Here is an 18,503-nt window from a genome sequence, read left to right as displayed (position 1 = left end):
TGGACATCCGCCAGGGGTGCATGGAAGTTGGAATCTGGAATTGCAGTACTCATTCACCAGGAGGAAGGAATTAGAGACAAGAAATCAAGATTGTCTTGGGATCGTGTAATTATTGGCAGTAAAATACGTTGTGTAAAAAAATTCCACTACTTGAACCTGGGACTGTGTTGGGCATTACTTTGTCTGGGGTTTGGAGGTCAGTTGTACCCACTACTGCTTACAATAGCCATCTTTAAAGAAATGAGATAGTAGTAGCAGCTATAAGCATTATTTGTTCATTTTTATGTACAACCTGTAAATATATACAGTATGTGTTACTGTTTGAAGATTGCATGGTTTGTCTTATATCTATTTTTAAGTGATAGTTTAGTTTGTAAATTAAATCAAAATGAAAACTAAATGAAGAGTAAAATGTCTTAATGAGATGAAAACATTTATTAACACTTTGCTTTTAAAAACTCACAAATTAAGGAGAAACTGGAATGTAGAAAAAAGCCAAGCAAAATTACACCTTTTATTGGCTAAACAAAAAGATTACAATATCCAAGCTTTCGAGGCAACTCAGGTTGATTACATCATGCCTGAAGATGGGGCCTGAGTTGCCTCGAAAGCTGGCATATTGTAATCTTTTCAGTTAGCCAATAAAAGGTGTCATTTTGCTTGGCTTTTCTCTACATTCATAATGGCTAACACGGTACAACACCCTAGTACTACGAGAAACTGGAACAAATTCTGGCATTTACAGCTTTATTTTCTAAAACAGATATAAATATTTTTTTTTTCCAAAACAAATCAGGTCTAAAAAAGCAGCTATCTGAGCCAAAAAAAGACTTAAAAGGGAGATATCTGAATACAGCTGCTGCAAACAACAAAAACAATAGTAGGAGAAGCAAGTGGCATAGTGAAATTCTTGCAATAATCATGCATCTAAATGCCAGTTCAACAATTACAACTAAGCAGTATACTGATATGACCAAGCAAATCAAAAGCATTTATTCTGCATTTAGAAATACAACTGCCAAAGAGGACACAGCCAAGCATGTGACTTTGACGTCAAATCTGGTTTGCATGTTAATTCTGTATTCTAAATCTGTATTCCAGTAAACTCTACAAAATTTTGCTGCACCAGTACAGACCACAGCAACTTCATATTTTATTTGACATTTCTTTAATGAAATTGATATTAACATAAACATCTTTCTGCAAAGATGGCACAATTAACAAGTACGAGCTGATACAAATAACAAATATTGTGCCAAATATCATTCCTCAAATTGAACAGAATGGATAGGTTATGTAATGTTTTGTAACTTTATAATTAAACCTCTGATTTAGTTCAGTACTACCTTGTGTACAAATGTCTACTATGGATAATAAAACTGTAACAAGGTTGCTAACTTAATACTAAAAAAATACTTATTATAACACACATTTATTTTTAAATAGATGTGTAACAGTTATATCTTTATCTCTTCAAACATTATAAGATTCCATAGAAATATGTAAATTATTAGTCTGTCTTTCAATGGCTAAACTAATTTGTATAGAAAAAATTACAACATTTATGTTTTTAACATTTCAGCAGGAACAAAAATCAATATAGTGGAGCTACTGTACTTTGATAAAACACATCATCCTCTTGTTTGTCTCAGTTATAAAAGTCCAATTGTTCTGTCTATGTTCACCAACTGGAAAGACAAACTGTTGTCAGAGTATTTTTATTTCTTCAGGGATGAACAATAGCAAAGAAAGCCTACTATTTGTTGTTTCTGGACAAGTTCACTTTTATTTGCCCTGTTGTGCAACTGTACCTTTTTATTATTCTATTGTTCTGGACTACATGTTCTACAAGTTTTAATGGACATCACACATTTAACAGGGAAGCATATGTAAGAAGGAAGCCAGGAACCACTTCTTCACACAGACATCATGGGAATATGGAACAAATTACAAAGTCACATACAGTAATTGAAGTAGAAACCTTGACAACTTGAGATAACAGGACAACTTAGCCATTAGCTAACTGAATGAGCTTAAGGGGCTGAAAAGTGTCCTCTCATTTGCCTAAGGTCTTATGTCTTATGTTGAATATTGGGTACGATGTCTGCTAGGACAGACACTGGACTCCCATAACTCTATACTGGGGTTAGGGGGTTTAGAAAGCATATGCATGTAAAAGAAACATTGTTTATTTATAACTTTCATTTTATTCTTCCAACATAAAATTTACTTTCTCCAGTTTGTACAATGTTGTATACTGTATGTTTATTCTGTTTATTTTACTTTGCTTATAGTGTGGATCACACATACATCATGCATATGTTTTAAGACATTTGTGGTGAAACACCATACTTTAATTATTGTTGCTTCAGAAATGTTCTCCCCTCATGATAATATATTATACTAGAATTGTAAAGGTTTTGAATGTTTGGAGCTTTAGACCTTCCATGTCATCAGGTCACATCAGGTTGCAATGTATATGTTACACTATGACTTTACATTTAATAACAGAAAATGAACTGAGCTTAATTACTTTAAAGCATTAGCTAATTTATTAAGATCCTACTAATCTGGCACACTAGCCAGTGAATAAATCCATACAATGTATTTAAATGAATGGTTTAGAAGATCACCGGTAGGTATGCTGTACATTAAATGTATTTCTCAGTTTAAAAAAGCTGATTCTGGCAAAATCAGGCTACAATATCCATGTACCGGATTTATGGACTAAAAGACTCTGTATCATACTCCTACTAAGCCAGTCTCTTTTGCTTGCTTAAACTGAACTTTTAATCAGCCTTACATAAGAAAGAACAGATTTACAATCCAGATTTAGCAGAGACACTCTGTCCTCTGCTTCAGTATCAACAGTTGTAAACATTCCTTGTAAAAAACAATATTTTGATCAGGAAATAACAGGCCAAAACAACAGGCAAGAACAAAAAAATACTTCTTTTTAGAAACCTGTCATACTGAACTAAGTAAACAACCATAAAAAGACATGAAATGCAATCATTCTAGATTTTCTATAGAATGAATGACTTTTTCTGTTTTGTGTTCATAATATATAGTACAGGACTAGATAAAAATAAATACTTTTAACGTTTATATTCATGTCGATGTTCTCCATAGTTACCTTTCATTTTATTTTATTTAACAAACGCCTTCAGTATTTTAATATTTTATGAAATGTCCTACCCTATAACAGGAATTGGTGGGTGAATATTATATTATATTACCAAATATTCTTAACAAAATAATATTATGTAATATAAAACACTTTTTATTACACCAGCTTTCTCCAATACAAAAGCAAGGGGATGCCTTTCTAAGCACCACTAAGCATAAGAACCTAACCTGCACAGCATGTCAGCACAGTGCAGGGCACATTCTCTCTCAAACACACACACAGAACTACACTCACTCATACCAGGCAAATAAAAAGCTAACCCTTTACTTTACATCAAGTTTGTAACAAAGCAAATGAAAGGTGGTATAAGCATGCAGAAAAACAGGATATATATTAATTCCTTATGAAGTTAATTACTCAGTATAGATATGAATGAAAATGGATCATTTATAAAAGTGTCAAAAGGTTCTAAATATTTAGGCAAAAATAATAGTCACATATAAAAAATTATAAAAGATGATGTTTAAAAAAATTTTAATATAAAGGAAGTATAATCCTTTGTCCACTCAGTTCTCTGCAGTAATCTCTCTTCATACAAAGTTAATGTCTCCACAGGAGCATGCAAGAGCATTGGAAAGCCTAGTACCCTGGCCAAGGTATTGTTAACCACCAATACCGGTTATCAGAGGCAAAATCTGAAGACTCTTTAAATATTCTGCTTACTGTTAACTGATATTATGTACCATGGAAGCTACTCCAGCTAATTCCTCAGTTCACATTTTATTATAATATGATAATAGCAACAGGCAATAAAATAGCTTTGTCATCCACCAATCCATTGTTTTCTACACAACCTTTATTGAAAGTTTAATTTTAAACATAATTGTTTGTGTTACTATCTTTTATATAACCTATAATATTCTAGTTTTTTATGAATGTCCTGGATTTTTCAGAAAATTAACTACCCCCCCCCCACAACTAATGAAAAAAATGGAGAAATAAGTCATTCAATGCCAAAGAGATAACAATATGATGTTTACCATACATAAAACACATATAAAACACACATAAGACATATCTAATGAAAAACTATTCAGCTAAATGTTGTGTCTCTAACCCTTTTTTCATTTTTTCTCAGCATAAGTATAACCTTTATATATTTCTTCCATTCTTCTTTACATATAACTATCTGTCTAGAATACATGGCCTCAAAGTGTGAGACCCTATCTTGAGAGAAGTGAGTACAAGACAAGATTCAACTCCAGACAGGAAGTACGTCAATTGAAAGGCAGAGGTGCACACATAACCAATGGGTCGATTTTGGGATGGCAGGCAAGTTAAAAAGCTCATGCTTGGGATGATGTAAGAAACAGCAGTATTATTATTAATAATATTAAATATTACTATTCTTGGCAATTGTACATTGACCTCATGTGTTTATGTCAGTGTACATGTGTGCATGAGCGGACATCCTGACTAGGGGCATTTCCACTCATGTACTTGTAGCACAATGCTGCTAAGGCAGGCTGCAGCCACCCACGTCAGTGAACTGCATTAAGCAGGTCTGATGACTGTATGCAGTTGAAAACAAGGACAACCCTAAAATATCCAAAACTTTCAGAATTTGTCGATATGCCTCATGTTATTATTCTTATCTAGCAATTAAGTTTATTTGTAGAAATTTTAAAAAATCACATACGATACATGTAAGTGCAGTGTAAGACATAATCTACTGGCAACACAGAATACAATTTAAAGCAGGACACAGTATGTTTAATAATAGAGTTGCTCCTACTCCTAAGTATGAATTACATACCAAACTGCACTCTTAAAAATAAAGGTGCCAGAGTGGTTCTTCATAGTGATGCCATAGGGGAGCCGTTTTTGGTTCCCAAAGGACGAACCCAACATGAAGTTTCCAGAAATAACCTTTGTTTATTTAGATCTGTAACAGGCTTCTTACAGTAAAAAAAAAAAAGATAGTAACAGATTCATAAAACACCAATGGGTCTTCATTTTAAAAGGACTCTTGCTGCATACAAGAACGCAGGCTAAGTTCAGGTGTTTTTAAATGGTGCTTGGTAAAACAATAGTTCTGTGAGGAACCACACAACCCACTGAAGCACCATAAAGTGTCATTAAAGAACAAGTATTTTTAAAAGTGTAAATGAGATAAACTGTTGATGGCAAATGGAGACTATACAACTTCCACATAGTCATGTGGCCTGGATTTAATTACAGGTCCTGGCCTATGAGGCAGTAACATTAACCTTTGTGCCACCTTCTCTATTTATCTATTTGTCAATGAACAAAGGTATCACTTTCAAACAATCAGTCAATATGATACATTAAAATTGGGCACATAGCTTGCTATTAAGAAAAGGAAAGCAAACATTTTCATTAAACTTTTGACATAAAAAATGTATTTTCATGATAATAATACATAAATCTCTGCATCAATCTTAGAGCATGGAAATATTGCTAACAAAGAATGGTAAAAAAACGATCAAAATATAGGAAAATCCACAATATATAGTATACAATATCTTTTTTAATCAGCTTTATATTTTTACTATGGGTGCTAGGTGTGCTAGGTGTTTAAATGGATTAAACAATGTAATGTAACTCCTGTTTTTGTCTACTGTGCTTTAGTGATGCATTCTTTGGTCATACTTCATGTAACATACTCGCTGGCATTGCACTGAACGACTTAAATGTATTATTTGTGTTTATTACCGCAATCATATTCCTTATAGGTCTGGAAGGAGCATCAAAAAGACCGCAGACCACTTGCTGTGTGGCCAGTGATGGTCTTCAAATCTGGTGGCTCTTGTCCAGTTCTGAGCGAGTGACTAGTGAATCGTAACTATTTTTCCTAACAATAAAGTGGTAGCTTCTGATTAAGTGCTGGCGCTTTCAGGGGGGTTGAGCGGGGGGTTGGGCTTGACAAGGGATCCCCCGTTTTCACTCGCTTGCCCGGTGACAAACGTAAAGCTTGCTGATTACAGCAAAAAAAAAAAAGAAAAAAATGCACTTGCTTAGAACAAGCATGCTAGCGAATTATGAGCATGCTTTGATGCAATATGCTGTTGCCAGTTAGTTTTCAGTGTAACGATGTACAGGCGCATCTCTAAATGATACCCAGAACCTGCACTGATTTCGCACACCATATACCATCTGCTGGTCCCCTTTTATCCGCACGTGCCTGTTTGAGTGAGCGTGTTTGCTGTTTTTTCTCTAATGCTTAAATCGGCCGAAGTCTGGTGAACCTTATAACGTAGCAAGTGTATGTTCCTCTCACCGCATATTTTACTTTATTTAAACCCGTTTAACAAAATGTGAGGAACTGAACGGAGCCATTTCTGTAAGAAGCAGGTTTGTGCTTGCTACACTGTAGCGAGAGCTTAACACAAAGAACTGATCCTTGAATTAAAGCGCTTAACGACACTTAAATACTGAAAGATCATACACAAATCAAGCATTTCACTGGTGAAACTGACAGTTAATGAATTTCAATATCCATGTTTATTCTATTAGGATTTTACTTGTCAGTCCCTAACAACACATCACCTGGCACTAACGCTATAGGGCTGTATTCTGCAGACATAAGGAGGATCTTCAAGAGCTCGTCTATAAACTGCCCCCTCCCCCGAAAAATATACCCGTCAAGCAACAACACGCATAACACACTAAAATGTTGGCATTTTTAATTACCTGAAAAATGGTCGCCTGCGCGTGAATCATACTCCACACAACAGCATAGATTCCATACACGTTACTCTCATGGAGAGCTGGAGCAATGCTGCACAAAGCCCATAGTCACTGACGCACCATATTCCAGAACAAACACCAGATCCGAATACAGCATAGCGCTGCACACCACATCCCCAGTCCACCGAGGATTCTGTCTCCATACGAGTATTAGACAGCTGCAGCCAATCATTGGTAGTCTTATCTGCATATGTCGTTTTGACCACGCCCTATTCTCTTTAAGCCTGAGCAGGCTGTTTTCTTATTATCTGCCTCTGGCTACCAAAAGGCTAAGGTTAATAGTTTTGACTCTTTTTCTAGCTGAGTTAATTCCGTTACGACACCGGCCAAAACAATAAAGATACGTTTAATATTTTTAGGTACAAAGACTCGTTTTTATCTGACTTTACAATAAGAATGATGTAAGGTATTGGGGTGCAGCAAAGTAAAATAATGTTAACTTCATCTGTTTAAAGTGATGGAATTGAATGAGGGTTGCCTTAATGCATTCCGTTTTTTTAAATGGACGAAGGAAACAGTGCGACCTTACAACAAAACATTGAATTGTATATCAAAGCGATGCCTATCCAGGCCCAGGATATATTGTATAAACTGTATATTACCTGTGCTCCTGTAGTATAAATTTAAAAAATTGTATCTGTAAAATGTCTTTGGACATGCAATAGACTGGATATTTATTTCTGCATAAAACAAGAATCTTACAAGTGGTTAACATTTATATTTAATAGAAATATGGCATTTGATTCTAGTATTCCTCAACTTTATGTTTATAATGTTAGCTCACTATAATATAAAAAATTTAAACCTGTTAATTTACAATTCCAAACTGTTGAGATGTAAATAAATGTGTGTATAAATGTTCTGGCTGCCGTAATTGACTGAAATCCTCAATGGCCCTGTAGTGGGATAAGCCACATGTTCAGAGAGTGCAAGGATAATAATAAAAAAAAATGCTTGTTTAACTGTATAATGGTTTTTAAAGATGTATTGTTAAGTATAGTACAGGGACATAAACTCTTTCTGCATTTACTTCAAATCATCAGCTCCCAGAGGATAACATATATATACAAGTATAGTACATTTCAGGCAAAAGTCAACAGAAATTTACAAATATATTGGTCCACACACTGTGTGATTATCAGTACATTATCTTTATATATATCAAGAATAAATAAGTAAGTGTGATTTAATTTTGTCCCATCCCGTGCTATTTCCCACCTTGCGTGCCAGTCCTTTTGAAACTGGCTCACACTCGCTGACACCCTAAAAACTCATTGAGAATACATGGACTGATGACTTAAAACAATCAGGAGATGTGTACTGTATATGTATGTTTAAAATTACATTATAATTATTACTAGAATTTTACCACACCCATATTGAAAAAGAAGATTTTTGTTTAAGTGACAGGTTGCATTCTATGACCTGTTATGGAGCTTAGCTTTGCAAGAACTGACAGGAAATCAAAGCAAGGCTGCAACTGTCTGACTATATTATAGACAGTCTAATTTATCACTAAAAAAACAACCCTTTTAAAAGATGCAATGGAATGAAAATTAATTTCTGTGATTCACAGACTGTAAAAGCCAAAAATGCCCTACAGCATGGGTCCCCAACTCCAGTCATGGAGGGCCCAAGTGGCTGCAGGTTTTCATTCTAACTCTTTTTTTTAATTTAGTACTCTGTTTTTGCTGCTAATTAACTTGTTTTGAATTAATTTTAATTGACTTGTTTTTTATAATTTGTTCCCCTGAATGTATTCATCACTCATCTGAATTTCTTCATTTCTTTCCTTAAATGGCACCCAAACAGAAATGAAATGTGAAGTGAATGGGCCAACAGAAGACCAACTAAGTCAGGGCCTAAAACTCCAACCAATTTCACTCCAACCAGTTGCTTACAGTAATTAGGCGCAGATTCTTGGTGTTAATTAAACACATTTTTTAATTCCATGACTTGTTGCTGCTTTCATTGTGTAATAGCATACATTTCTGAAACTGTTCATTTTCTCTTTTCTAAGAGCACTGTTAAAATGTTTTGTGGTCCTGAGTAGATCAACATTCCTGAGACCTTCACCTTTCTTTATTTTCAAACATTGTATGATCAACACAGTTTGCTGGTTATGATTTGGCTCATTTTGTATGTCATTATTGTTCGGCTGTTAATTAAGGAAAAAGAAACAACTAAGGGGTCTGACTCTTCAAGAGTAAGTCAAATAAAATTAATTCAAAAGAAGTTAATTAGGAACAAAAACAGGTTACTAATTAAGAAAAGGGTTAGAATGAAAACCTGCAGCCACTGGGGCCCTCCAGGACCGGAGATGGAGACCCCTGCCCTAGAGGACATTTATATGCCATATACTATACAATGGGTAAGGTTGACAGTTAAATAATTATAACACATTGTGCATATAATTATTAACTGATTTTCCTGTGCCTTTAAATGCAAATGTTTACCTGAATCATGAATGTTTTGTACCTTTACAGTATTATTATAGTAAAAGAATAGCACTTTCATGCATATTGAAAGTTTATGCAGTCTTACTTTACAGCAAAGATGTCTACTTCTGCAAAAAGACTTTTTGTATGAAGTGTTTTCCAATAAAAATATCTTCCCTGAAGGCTTTCTTTCTTGTTGAGATTCAGACAGGCCAGAACCACATAACATGCAGGATAACCAAGGCAAGGCAAATGGTATTTTTGTGAGGTTTGCAAGGACATATGTTGGAAACTAGGCAGACTTAAAATGTCAAGAAGTGTGCCCATCAATACAGAGTAAATCACTGTGCCAGTGGTAAATTGTATACTGACAGGTTTAATTTACTTCGTCAGCTTGCAGTGTATCTTTGGACCACATGCAGAAGATTTACACTGACTGACTGACATATACAATCACAGAAACACTATAAGTTTCTCAAATTTCTGAACTTGCTATTCTCTTTTCAAGGCCATAGGTAGCAGGAGACTATGCCAATAACTTTTGAACTCATTTATCACAGAGCACACACATTGCTATTAAAAACACAGATTATCCTAACAGTTCTGCGGTGGGCTGGTGCCCAGCCCGGGGTTTGTTTCCTGCCATGCGCCCTCGATTGGCTTGGATTGTCTCCAGCAGACCCCCGTGACCCTGTAGTTAAGATATAGCAGGTTGGATAATGGATGGATATCCTAACAATTTGTTTTTATACCCACAGAACTGAATTGAATTAAATTAAATGTGATGGTGTCTCTGTTTAAGTAGGCAATTACCTGGGAAATGTGAGTGTTCCTACTAAGATGACCATAAAATGTATAAAGTCTTTTTCATCCATCCATCCATTATTCAACCAGCTATATCCTAACACAGGGTCATGGGAGTCTACTGGAGCCAATCTCAGCCATCACAGGACGCAAGGCAGGAACAAACCCCGGGCAGGGCGCCAGCCCACCACAGAGCAGAAAAGTCTTTTTAATTTTATAAATTTTCCAGTCACATTCTATTCATTTTTTTTTCTTTTAATAAATAATCTGGGCATCTGAATAACAATAGTAATAATAACAATAATAATAATGTATGCACATTTCACTTGTGTCACACCTGTGCACCAGAGGATCACCTTCCAGGCTGATGAGAAATTGCTAACAGTCTTGTTTTCTTTTTCCCTCACAGCCTCAAGAAACCGCCCCTTGAGGGCAACAGAGCCAATGAAGCTCCACCCCTTCCAGTCCTATAAAAGGGATGCGCTCACCGGAAAGTGGCATCTCATTTGGACCCGACCTCACTGGAGATAGAGTCTTGCTAAACGGCAAGTAACCCAATTAAAGGGCAACTGGCCTGTCAGTATAACACCAGGAAGTCTGTATTTTTGTCTAAAGTTTTTAATACATGAATTATGATTGTGGTACTAAAACTATTGGCACTATTTAAGATATACTTAGTTACAAGTAAACTATGGGACAGATTTGCAATAGGTAGATAATAATTTTATTCCTATAAATATATTGGATATTACTTTATTTATCTTTGGTATAAATGAAAGTTTTTTCTCTGCACAACAAGGATGGCGACATGGCAGCACAGGTTAGCACTACTTATGGATCTAGCACATAACTCCTAGTCTACATGCATTTTTCCTTCTCTTTTCCCTCCAGAACTACTAAGACACACTGAGACTGACTCCTTGTGGATATGTACATGAGTAGGTCAGGTGATTGACTGGCACCATATATGGGGTTTCGTTACCACTATCCACCCAAGGATCTAGCCCCTATCAAATTTGGTTTAGGTATATTTAAAAGGTCATGCCTGTATTATGTTAATAATAATAATAGTTCTTTGCATTTATATTTTTTCACAACTCAAAGCGCTCAGTAATTGCAGGTTAAGAGTTTTGCTCAAGAGCTTTGCTTTTAAACATATTCTGTGATGTTTCAACCAGATCAACAGTAAAGGTTATATGCTATGAACTTCAGTTGAGATAAAAGTGTACAGCTTTAAAGGAAGAATCAACTCAAAAATGATCAGTTATTTTATGTTACCTACCCTATGTTCTTTGTAGTAATGGATAAGAAAAGTTTTAATCTCATTTTTTCAATGAATATGGGCTTCAGTGGTGCCCAACACTGAACAAACAGCAAATATCAAAACATGAAATAAATCTCTATTTACTTGTGTCGCTTAATCCAAATGTCACATATCCTGTCTTATGCTGACAATACTCCAAACACATGTACTTTGGCTAAAATGTTTTTAAGTAAACTATTCCCAGAAAATGCATTTGTTAATGGCTGGGGAGCATACTCAAAAGAGAAAGATCTTTCGAATTAAAGAATTTCCTTCCCCCTCACTCATTGATCAGAAATCCTGCCCATTAATAGCTGATTCATTAGCTACCATGAAGTGTTGCATCATATCAACATTTGCTGAGCATGCTCTGGGAGAAGTCAACAATTAGATAAGAAAGTTAGTGAAAACATTTGGTTGAATGTTTGCCTCCTATTTGTACATATCCAATGTGCTTCAAGAGACAAAACTTCAATTTAAACAGCACAGATTTGCAAACGGCCAATGAAAATCCAGAAATACAGCATCATGCCTTAACGAAAAATGAATGAGGACAGAAACAGATCTCCAGTTCAAAATCTCAATCCAGTTGTAAACATGCTTGCAGGCCGTTCATTAGAGGATTTTCCACAAATGGTTTATTTAACATCAGAAATGAATGTGTTTATGTGTGTTTCAGATGCTGCGCTGTGAGCGTACAACTAGATATCTGACATATGGGTTAAGTATGACAAGTAAAGTGTGATTTTTTTTCGTGGACGTTTTGATATTGTTTGCTGTTTGTTCAGCATTGGACCCCACTAAAGTAAAGGAACTTTGTTATCTCCGTTCTCCCTAAAAATATGAGAATAAAATATTTTCTCGGCCATTACTGCAACGAATATGGGGAAAGTAACAGATATAAAAAAAATAATAATACAATTTTTGGGTAAAGTATTCAACTATAAAAAATAATAAAAGAGAAAAAGGTATTTAATAATATGTTTTAGTCTAAATATTTTCATTAACATATGAGTAGTTTTCAGGGAAATAAATCAAAGTAAAAGTTCTCCTCACAAGGTTGCAAAAGCATTTACACTTTTTACCTAATACTTTCAGAAGCACATTTTTCTTTGATTCATTTCTATAGTGTATATTCATTTTCTCTATAAGTGTAGCACCACAAGATTTTTCAGTTTAATCCCACTCCTCTTTGTACAGCAACTCAGGCTCAGTTATAATGCAAGGGTATCACTTACACACAGGTTACTCCACTGATTTTCTGCAGGACTAAAGTCCAGACTCTGGAAGGCATTACAGGAAACTGCTCTTCCTTTTAAGCTAATTCTTAGATGAGCTGACTGTGTGCTTCAGATCTTTGTCTTGTTCCATCCATCCATCCTCTTCCACTTATTCGAGATCGGGTCATGGGGGCAGCAGCTTGAACAGAGATACCCAGACTTCACTCTCCCCGGCCACTTCTACTAGCTCTTCCGGGGGAATTCCGAGGCATTCCCAGGTTCCAGCCAAGAGACATAGTCCCTCCAGCATGTCCTGGGTCTTCCCCGGGGCCTCCTCCCGGTTAGACATGCCCAGAACATCTCACCAGCGAGGTGTCCAGGAGGCATCCTGATCAGACGCCTGACCCACCTCATCTGACTCCTCTTGATGCGGAGGAGCAGCGGCTCTATTCTGAGCCCCTCTCAGATGTCTGAGCTTCTCACCTTATCTTTAAGGGAAAGCCCAGACACCCTGCAGAGGAAACTCATTTTGGTTGCTTGTATTTACGATCTCGTTCTTTTGCTCACTACCAATAGCTCATGACCATAGGTGAGGGTAGGGAATGTAGATCGACTGGTAAAAAGAGAACTTTGCCTTACGTCTCAGCTCCTTTTTCACCATGACAGAACGATGCAGAGCCCACATCACTGCGGACGCCGCACCGATCTGCCTGTCGATCTCACGCTCCATTCTTCCCTCACTCGTGAACAAGACCCTGAGATACTTGAACTCCTCCACTTGGGGCAGGATCTTGCTCCCAACCCTGAGAGGGCACTCCACCCTTTTCCGGCTGAGGACCATGGTCTCGGATTTGGAGGTGCTGATTCCCATCCCAGCCGCTTCACATTTAGCTGCAAACCAATCCAGAGAGAGTTGAAGATCACGGCCTGATGAAGCAAACAGGACATCATCTGCAAAAAGCAGTGACCCAGTCCTGAGTCCACCAAACCGGACCCCTTCAACGCTCTGGCTGCGCCTAGAAATTTTGTCCATAAAAGTTATGAACAGAATCGATGGCAAAGGGCAGCCCTGGCGAAGTCCAACTCTCACTGGAAATGGGTTCAACTTACTGTCGGCAATGCGGACCAAGCTCTGACACTGATCGTACAGGGATCAAACAGTCCTTATCGGGAGTCCGGTACCCCATACTTTCAGAGCACCCCCCACAGGATTCCCCGAGGGACACGGTCAAACGCCTTTTCCAAGTCCACAAAACACATGTAGGGTGCTAAGGGTGTAGAGCTGGTCCACTGTTCCGCGACCATGACGAAAACCACACTGTTCCTCCTGAATCCAAGGTTCGACTATCTTACGGACTCTCCTCTCCAGGACCCCCGAATAGACTTTTCCAGGGAGGCTGAGGAGTGTGATCCCTCTATAGTTGGAACACACCCTCCGATCCCCCTTCTTAAAGAGAGGTACCACCACCCCGGTCTGCCAATCCAGAGGCACTGTACCTGATGTCCATGCGATGTTGCAGAGGCATGTCAACCAAGACAGTTCTACAACATCCAGAGCCTTGAGGAACTCTGGGTATATCTCATCCACCCCTGGGGCCCTGCCACCAAGGAGTTTTTTGACCACCTCGGTGACCTCAGTCCCAGAGATGGGGGAGCCCACCTCCGAGTCCCCAGGCTCTGATTCCTCATTGGAAGGCATGTTAGCGGGATTGAGGAGGTCTTCGAAGTACTCCCCCCACCAACCCACAACGTCCCGAGTCAAGGTCAACAGCGCACCATCCCCACCATACACAGTGTTGACACTGCACTGCTTCCCCCTCCTGCGATGCTGGATGGTGGACCAGAATCTCCTCAAAGCCATCTGAAAGTTGTTCTCCATGGCCTCCCCAAACTCCTCCCACGCCTGAGTTTTTGCCTCAGCAACCACCGAAGCCGCATTCCGCTTGCCTGCCTGTACCTATCAGCTGCCTCCACAGTCCCACAGGACAAAAGGGTCCTGTAGGACTCCTTCTTCAGCTTGACAGCATCCCTCACCGCTGGTGTCCACCAATGGGTTCGGTGATTGCCGCCACGACAGGCACCAACCACCTTACGGCCACAGCTCTGGTTAGGTTCCTCAACAATATAGGCACGGAACATTGCCCATTCAGACTCAATGTCCCCCACCTCCCTCGGGAAGTGGGCGATGTTCTACCAGAGGTGGGAGTTGAAGCTACTTCTGACAGGGGACTCTGCCAGACGTTCCCAGCACACCCTCACAACACGTTTGGGCCTACCAGGCCTGACCAGCATCCTCCCCCACCATTGAAGCCTGTTCACCACCAGGTGATGATCAGTTGACAGCTCCGCCTCTCTCTTCACCCAAGTGTCCAAGACATGTGGCCACAGGTCCGATGACAACAACCACAAAGTCGATCATCGAACTGAGGCCTAGGGTGTCTTGGTGCCAAGTGCACATATGAACACATATGATGTTCATTATTGACAATCCACGACGAGCACAGAAATCCAATAACAAAACACCGCTCAGGTTCAGATTGGGGGGGCCTTTCCTCCCAATCACGCCCTTCCAGGTCTCACTGTCATTGCCCATGTGAGCATTGAAGTCTCCCAGTAGAACGAGGGAGTCTCTAGAAGGTATGCCCTCTAGCACCCCCACCAGGGACTCCAAAAAGGGTGGGTACTCCTAACTGCTGTTCGGCGCATACGTGCAAACAACTGTTAGGACCCATCCCCCCACCTGAAGGTGGAGGGAAGCTACCCTCTCATCCACTAGGGTTAACCCCAAAGAACAGGTTCCAAGTCAGGGGGCAATAAGTATGCCCACACCCGCTCGGCACCTCTCACCGGGGGCAACTCCAGTGTGCTAGAGAGTCCAGCCCCTCTCAAGGTTATTGGTTCCAGGGTCCAAGCTGAGCGTCGAGATGAGACCAACTATATCTAGCCGGAACCTCTCAACCTCGCACACTAGCTCAGGGTCCTTCCCCTTCAGAGAGGTGACTTTCCACGTCCCAAGAGCCAGCTTCTGTAGCCGAGGGCCTTCGTCCACCACCCAACTCACACTGCAACCAAACCTCCTTGGCCCCTCCCATAGGTGGTGAGCCCATGGGAAGGGGGACCCACGTTGCCTCTTCAGGCTGTGCCCGGCCGAGCCCCATGGGTGCAGGCCCGGCCACCAGGTGCTCGCCATCGAGTTTTTGTTGTGTTGAAAGATAAAATATTTATTTAAACTCAGCAGAGTTTAGATGGATGTGGGCAAAATATCTCAACATTTGAAGTATTTTTCTATGTATCCTGACCAGAGCTGCTGTCTTAGGTAAAGAGAAGTAGCTACGTTCATAGCAAGATGCTGGCGCCACCATACCTAACAGTAGGGGGGTTAGGTGCTTTGTGCTTTGAGTGATGAGATTCAAGCATCAGTTTTGAAAAAACAAATAAACAAACAAACACATAAATAAATAGATGAATAAATAAATAAAATTGAAATTTCTATTTTGGTACTATTAGACCATACATGTATTTTCCTGTACAGTTTAATGAGATGAATGTGTCTTGTTTCAAATATGTATGCTCTTGGGTATTATTTTTTGTTTGAGAGAAAAACATTTAGTTTTGCCACTCTACTTCAATGGTTAAGATCTGTGAAGAGTTCACACAATGGATGTAATCTGCAGGCCAGATACTGTCACAGATTTTTGCTTTTCCTTTAAAGAAGATGCTGACTTCATGTGAACCTCCCTGATCTGCTTTATACCCGCTTGGTTTCAATGTTTGTGTCTTTCACTTCTTTGCTATATCCTGATGGGGCAATGTTTCTTCCAGTTGCTAATGACAGTCTTCCCAGCATTTCATGACATATGTAATGTCTTCAGAAATCTTTTATGACTCTCACATACGCACAACTACTGTACACCATGTAGATCTTTTGTTAGCTACTTATGAATCACAGTTATCTCTGAACTATGCAACCAAGAAACTGACAGGGATAGGAACAGCTTATTTTATTTTGGGTTAATCACAATCACTTCAGTTGATGTCAGGTGAATGCAAACTACCTTTGAATATGATTTGGAGTGTGATTTGGTTAAATCTGGATGTAGTTATAACTCCTGTTATTTAGAGTATGTACACTTACCTTTAATTATCTCTCCTTAAAAAGTAATTTAAATATTGCTGGTGACAATTTGCTATTAAAGGTAAAAACAGACCTGATATGATTTTTCCAGGAAGGTACTACTCTATAGTACTGTTCAAGTTTAAATGTATAGTGAAACTCTTACATGCATATCTAACCAATATGGATTTAGTATTGCAGATCACTGTCAGTATTCCCCTCATGTCACTGCTGTAATCGATTAACTGTGCATTAGTGGTAATTGAATGATTGACAGAAATGACTGTCTCAGCTGAGTGACTGCTGTATCAAACTCTTATTGAAGAGAACTGAAAGAAGACAAGAACAGCTCTTCACTGTAGTCATAAGTTGTTAAAGCTGATCTCTGACTTTTGACTAACTTAATTAGTCTTTATTAATCCCACAGAGTACATTCACAGAATTCTTTACAAAGCACCCAGCGTTGCAAGATAAGAACAAATGTGTCATCAAATATTAGCAATGGTTTGAAATAGTATTTATATAAATATAAAAAATACTTTTTAAAAACCACACTTATATTAAGTTAAAAAGTGTACTAAAAGGTAAAAAATAAGTCTCTCATACATCACTCGTAAAGTAAAAGGTGGGTGCTTTTACTAAGATTTTAAGAAGTGTTTTTTGAACGTTGATTGATGAAAAGCACCCACGCTTTAATTTTACGAGTGATGTATGAGAAACTTATTTTTTACTTTTTAGTATATTTTTTAACTTAATATAAGCATGGTTTTCAAAAAGTATTTTTTTATATATACTGTATATTATTTTCAACTTTTTAGTCATGGGTTTGTTTTCGTATAATTTTGTAATCAATATTTTCACACTTCCTTTAATATTTCTATCCGTTACTAGCTCTACTACTATTGTTGAAATCTTTAACCATTCTTCATATGAAAATTTCATTTCTTAATTAACATGGATTAATTAATCACTTAGTGAAACCGATTATTGGTTCATGTATTGCCATCAGAAGTGTGCAGAATTTCAAGTCATTTGGACAGTAGGAAGTTTGTTAAATATCGATTACAAGATTCGTACCAAGTGAAGCTAAAACAAGCTTGGTAAAAAAGGCAATTTTAGGCATTCTCAGGTGCTTTGCACTTATAGAAAGGTATTATTCATTTAAGGCCTTCTGTGTTTATTTTACATACAGTGTAACCTTTTATAAAGATCAACAAAGTTGAATTCCAGGAGAGTCACATTGGAATAAACATTAAATTCCATGTAAAAGTACTGCCTATTAAAAAAGATAACAAGTATCTTTTCCCAATAAATTTTGTATACATCCTTTAATAATAAATTCTTCATAGCTAGCTTAACCAATTTTTTCTGTTTTATTGTTTCTTATAGAAACTGTTAGGTTTACAAAGTTTTTTAATTATTTTGTTGAAGGCCTTGAACATAGTTCACTGCTGTGAAAAATGATTTACTCCTTTTCTGATTTTGAATATTATTGCATTCTTTTGACTCTGCATGCTTTCAACAAAAATCCATCATTAGACAAAAGTATTTCTGTGTGAACAAATAACACTTTCATTTTTAAGTAATTTTTTGAAAGAGCAAATTTATCCAATACTGACTAGTCCCATGTGAACAAGTAATTGCCCTCTTAATAATTAGTTGCAGCATCTTTATCTACAATGGCTGCGCACGAACACTGACTATAATTCAATACTGTAGTAGT

The 18,503-nt window shown here is 37.9% G+C and overlaps 1 protein-coding gene across 1 annotated transcript in view; it reads right to left on the bottom strand.

Moving 5' to 3' along the window:
• The window catches only part of LOC120529580 (E3 ubiquitin-protein ligase HECW1-like), a 471,213-nt gene extending 464,214 nt beyond the window's left edge, over positions 1 to 6,999 (bottom strand). The window contains exon 1 of the mRNA XM_039753493.1: positions 6,845 to 6,999. The gene's annotated coding sequence lies outside the window, so the exon portion shown is untranslated. The remainder of the gene's footprint in view (positions 1 to 6,844) is intronic.
• Positions 7,000 to 18,503: the final 11,504 nt, after the last annotated feature.

This window comes from Polypterus senegalus, chromosome 5, assembly GCF_016835505.1.
Source record: "Polypterus senegalus isolate Bchr_013 chromosome 5, ASM1683550v1, whole genome shotgun sequence".
Lineage (NCBI taxonomy): Eukaryota > Metazoa > Chordata > Cladistia > Polypteriformes > Polypteridae > Polypterus > Polypterus senegalus.
This window is presented reverse-complemented; position numbering and strand designations above follow the sequence as displayed.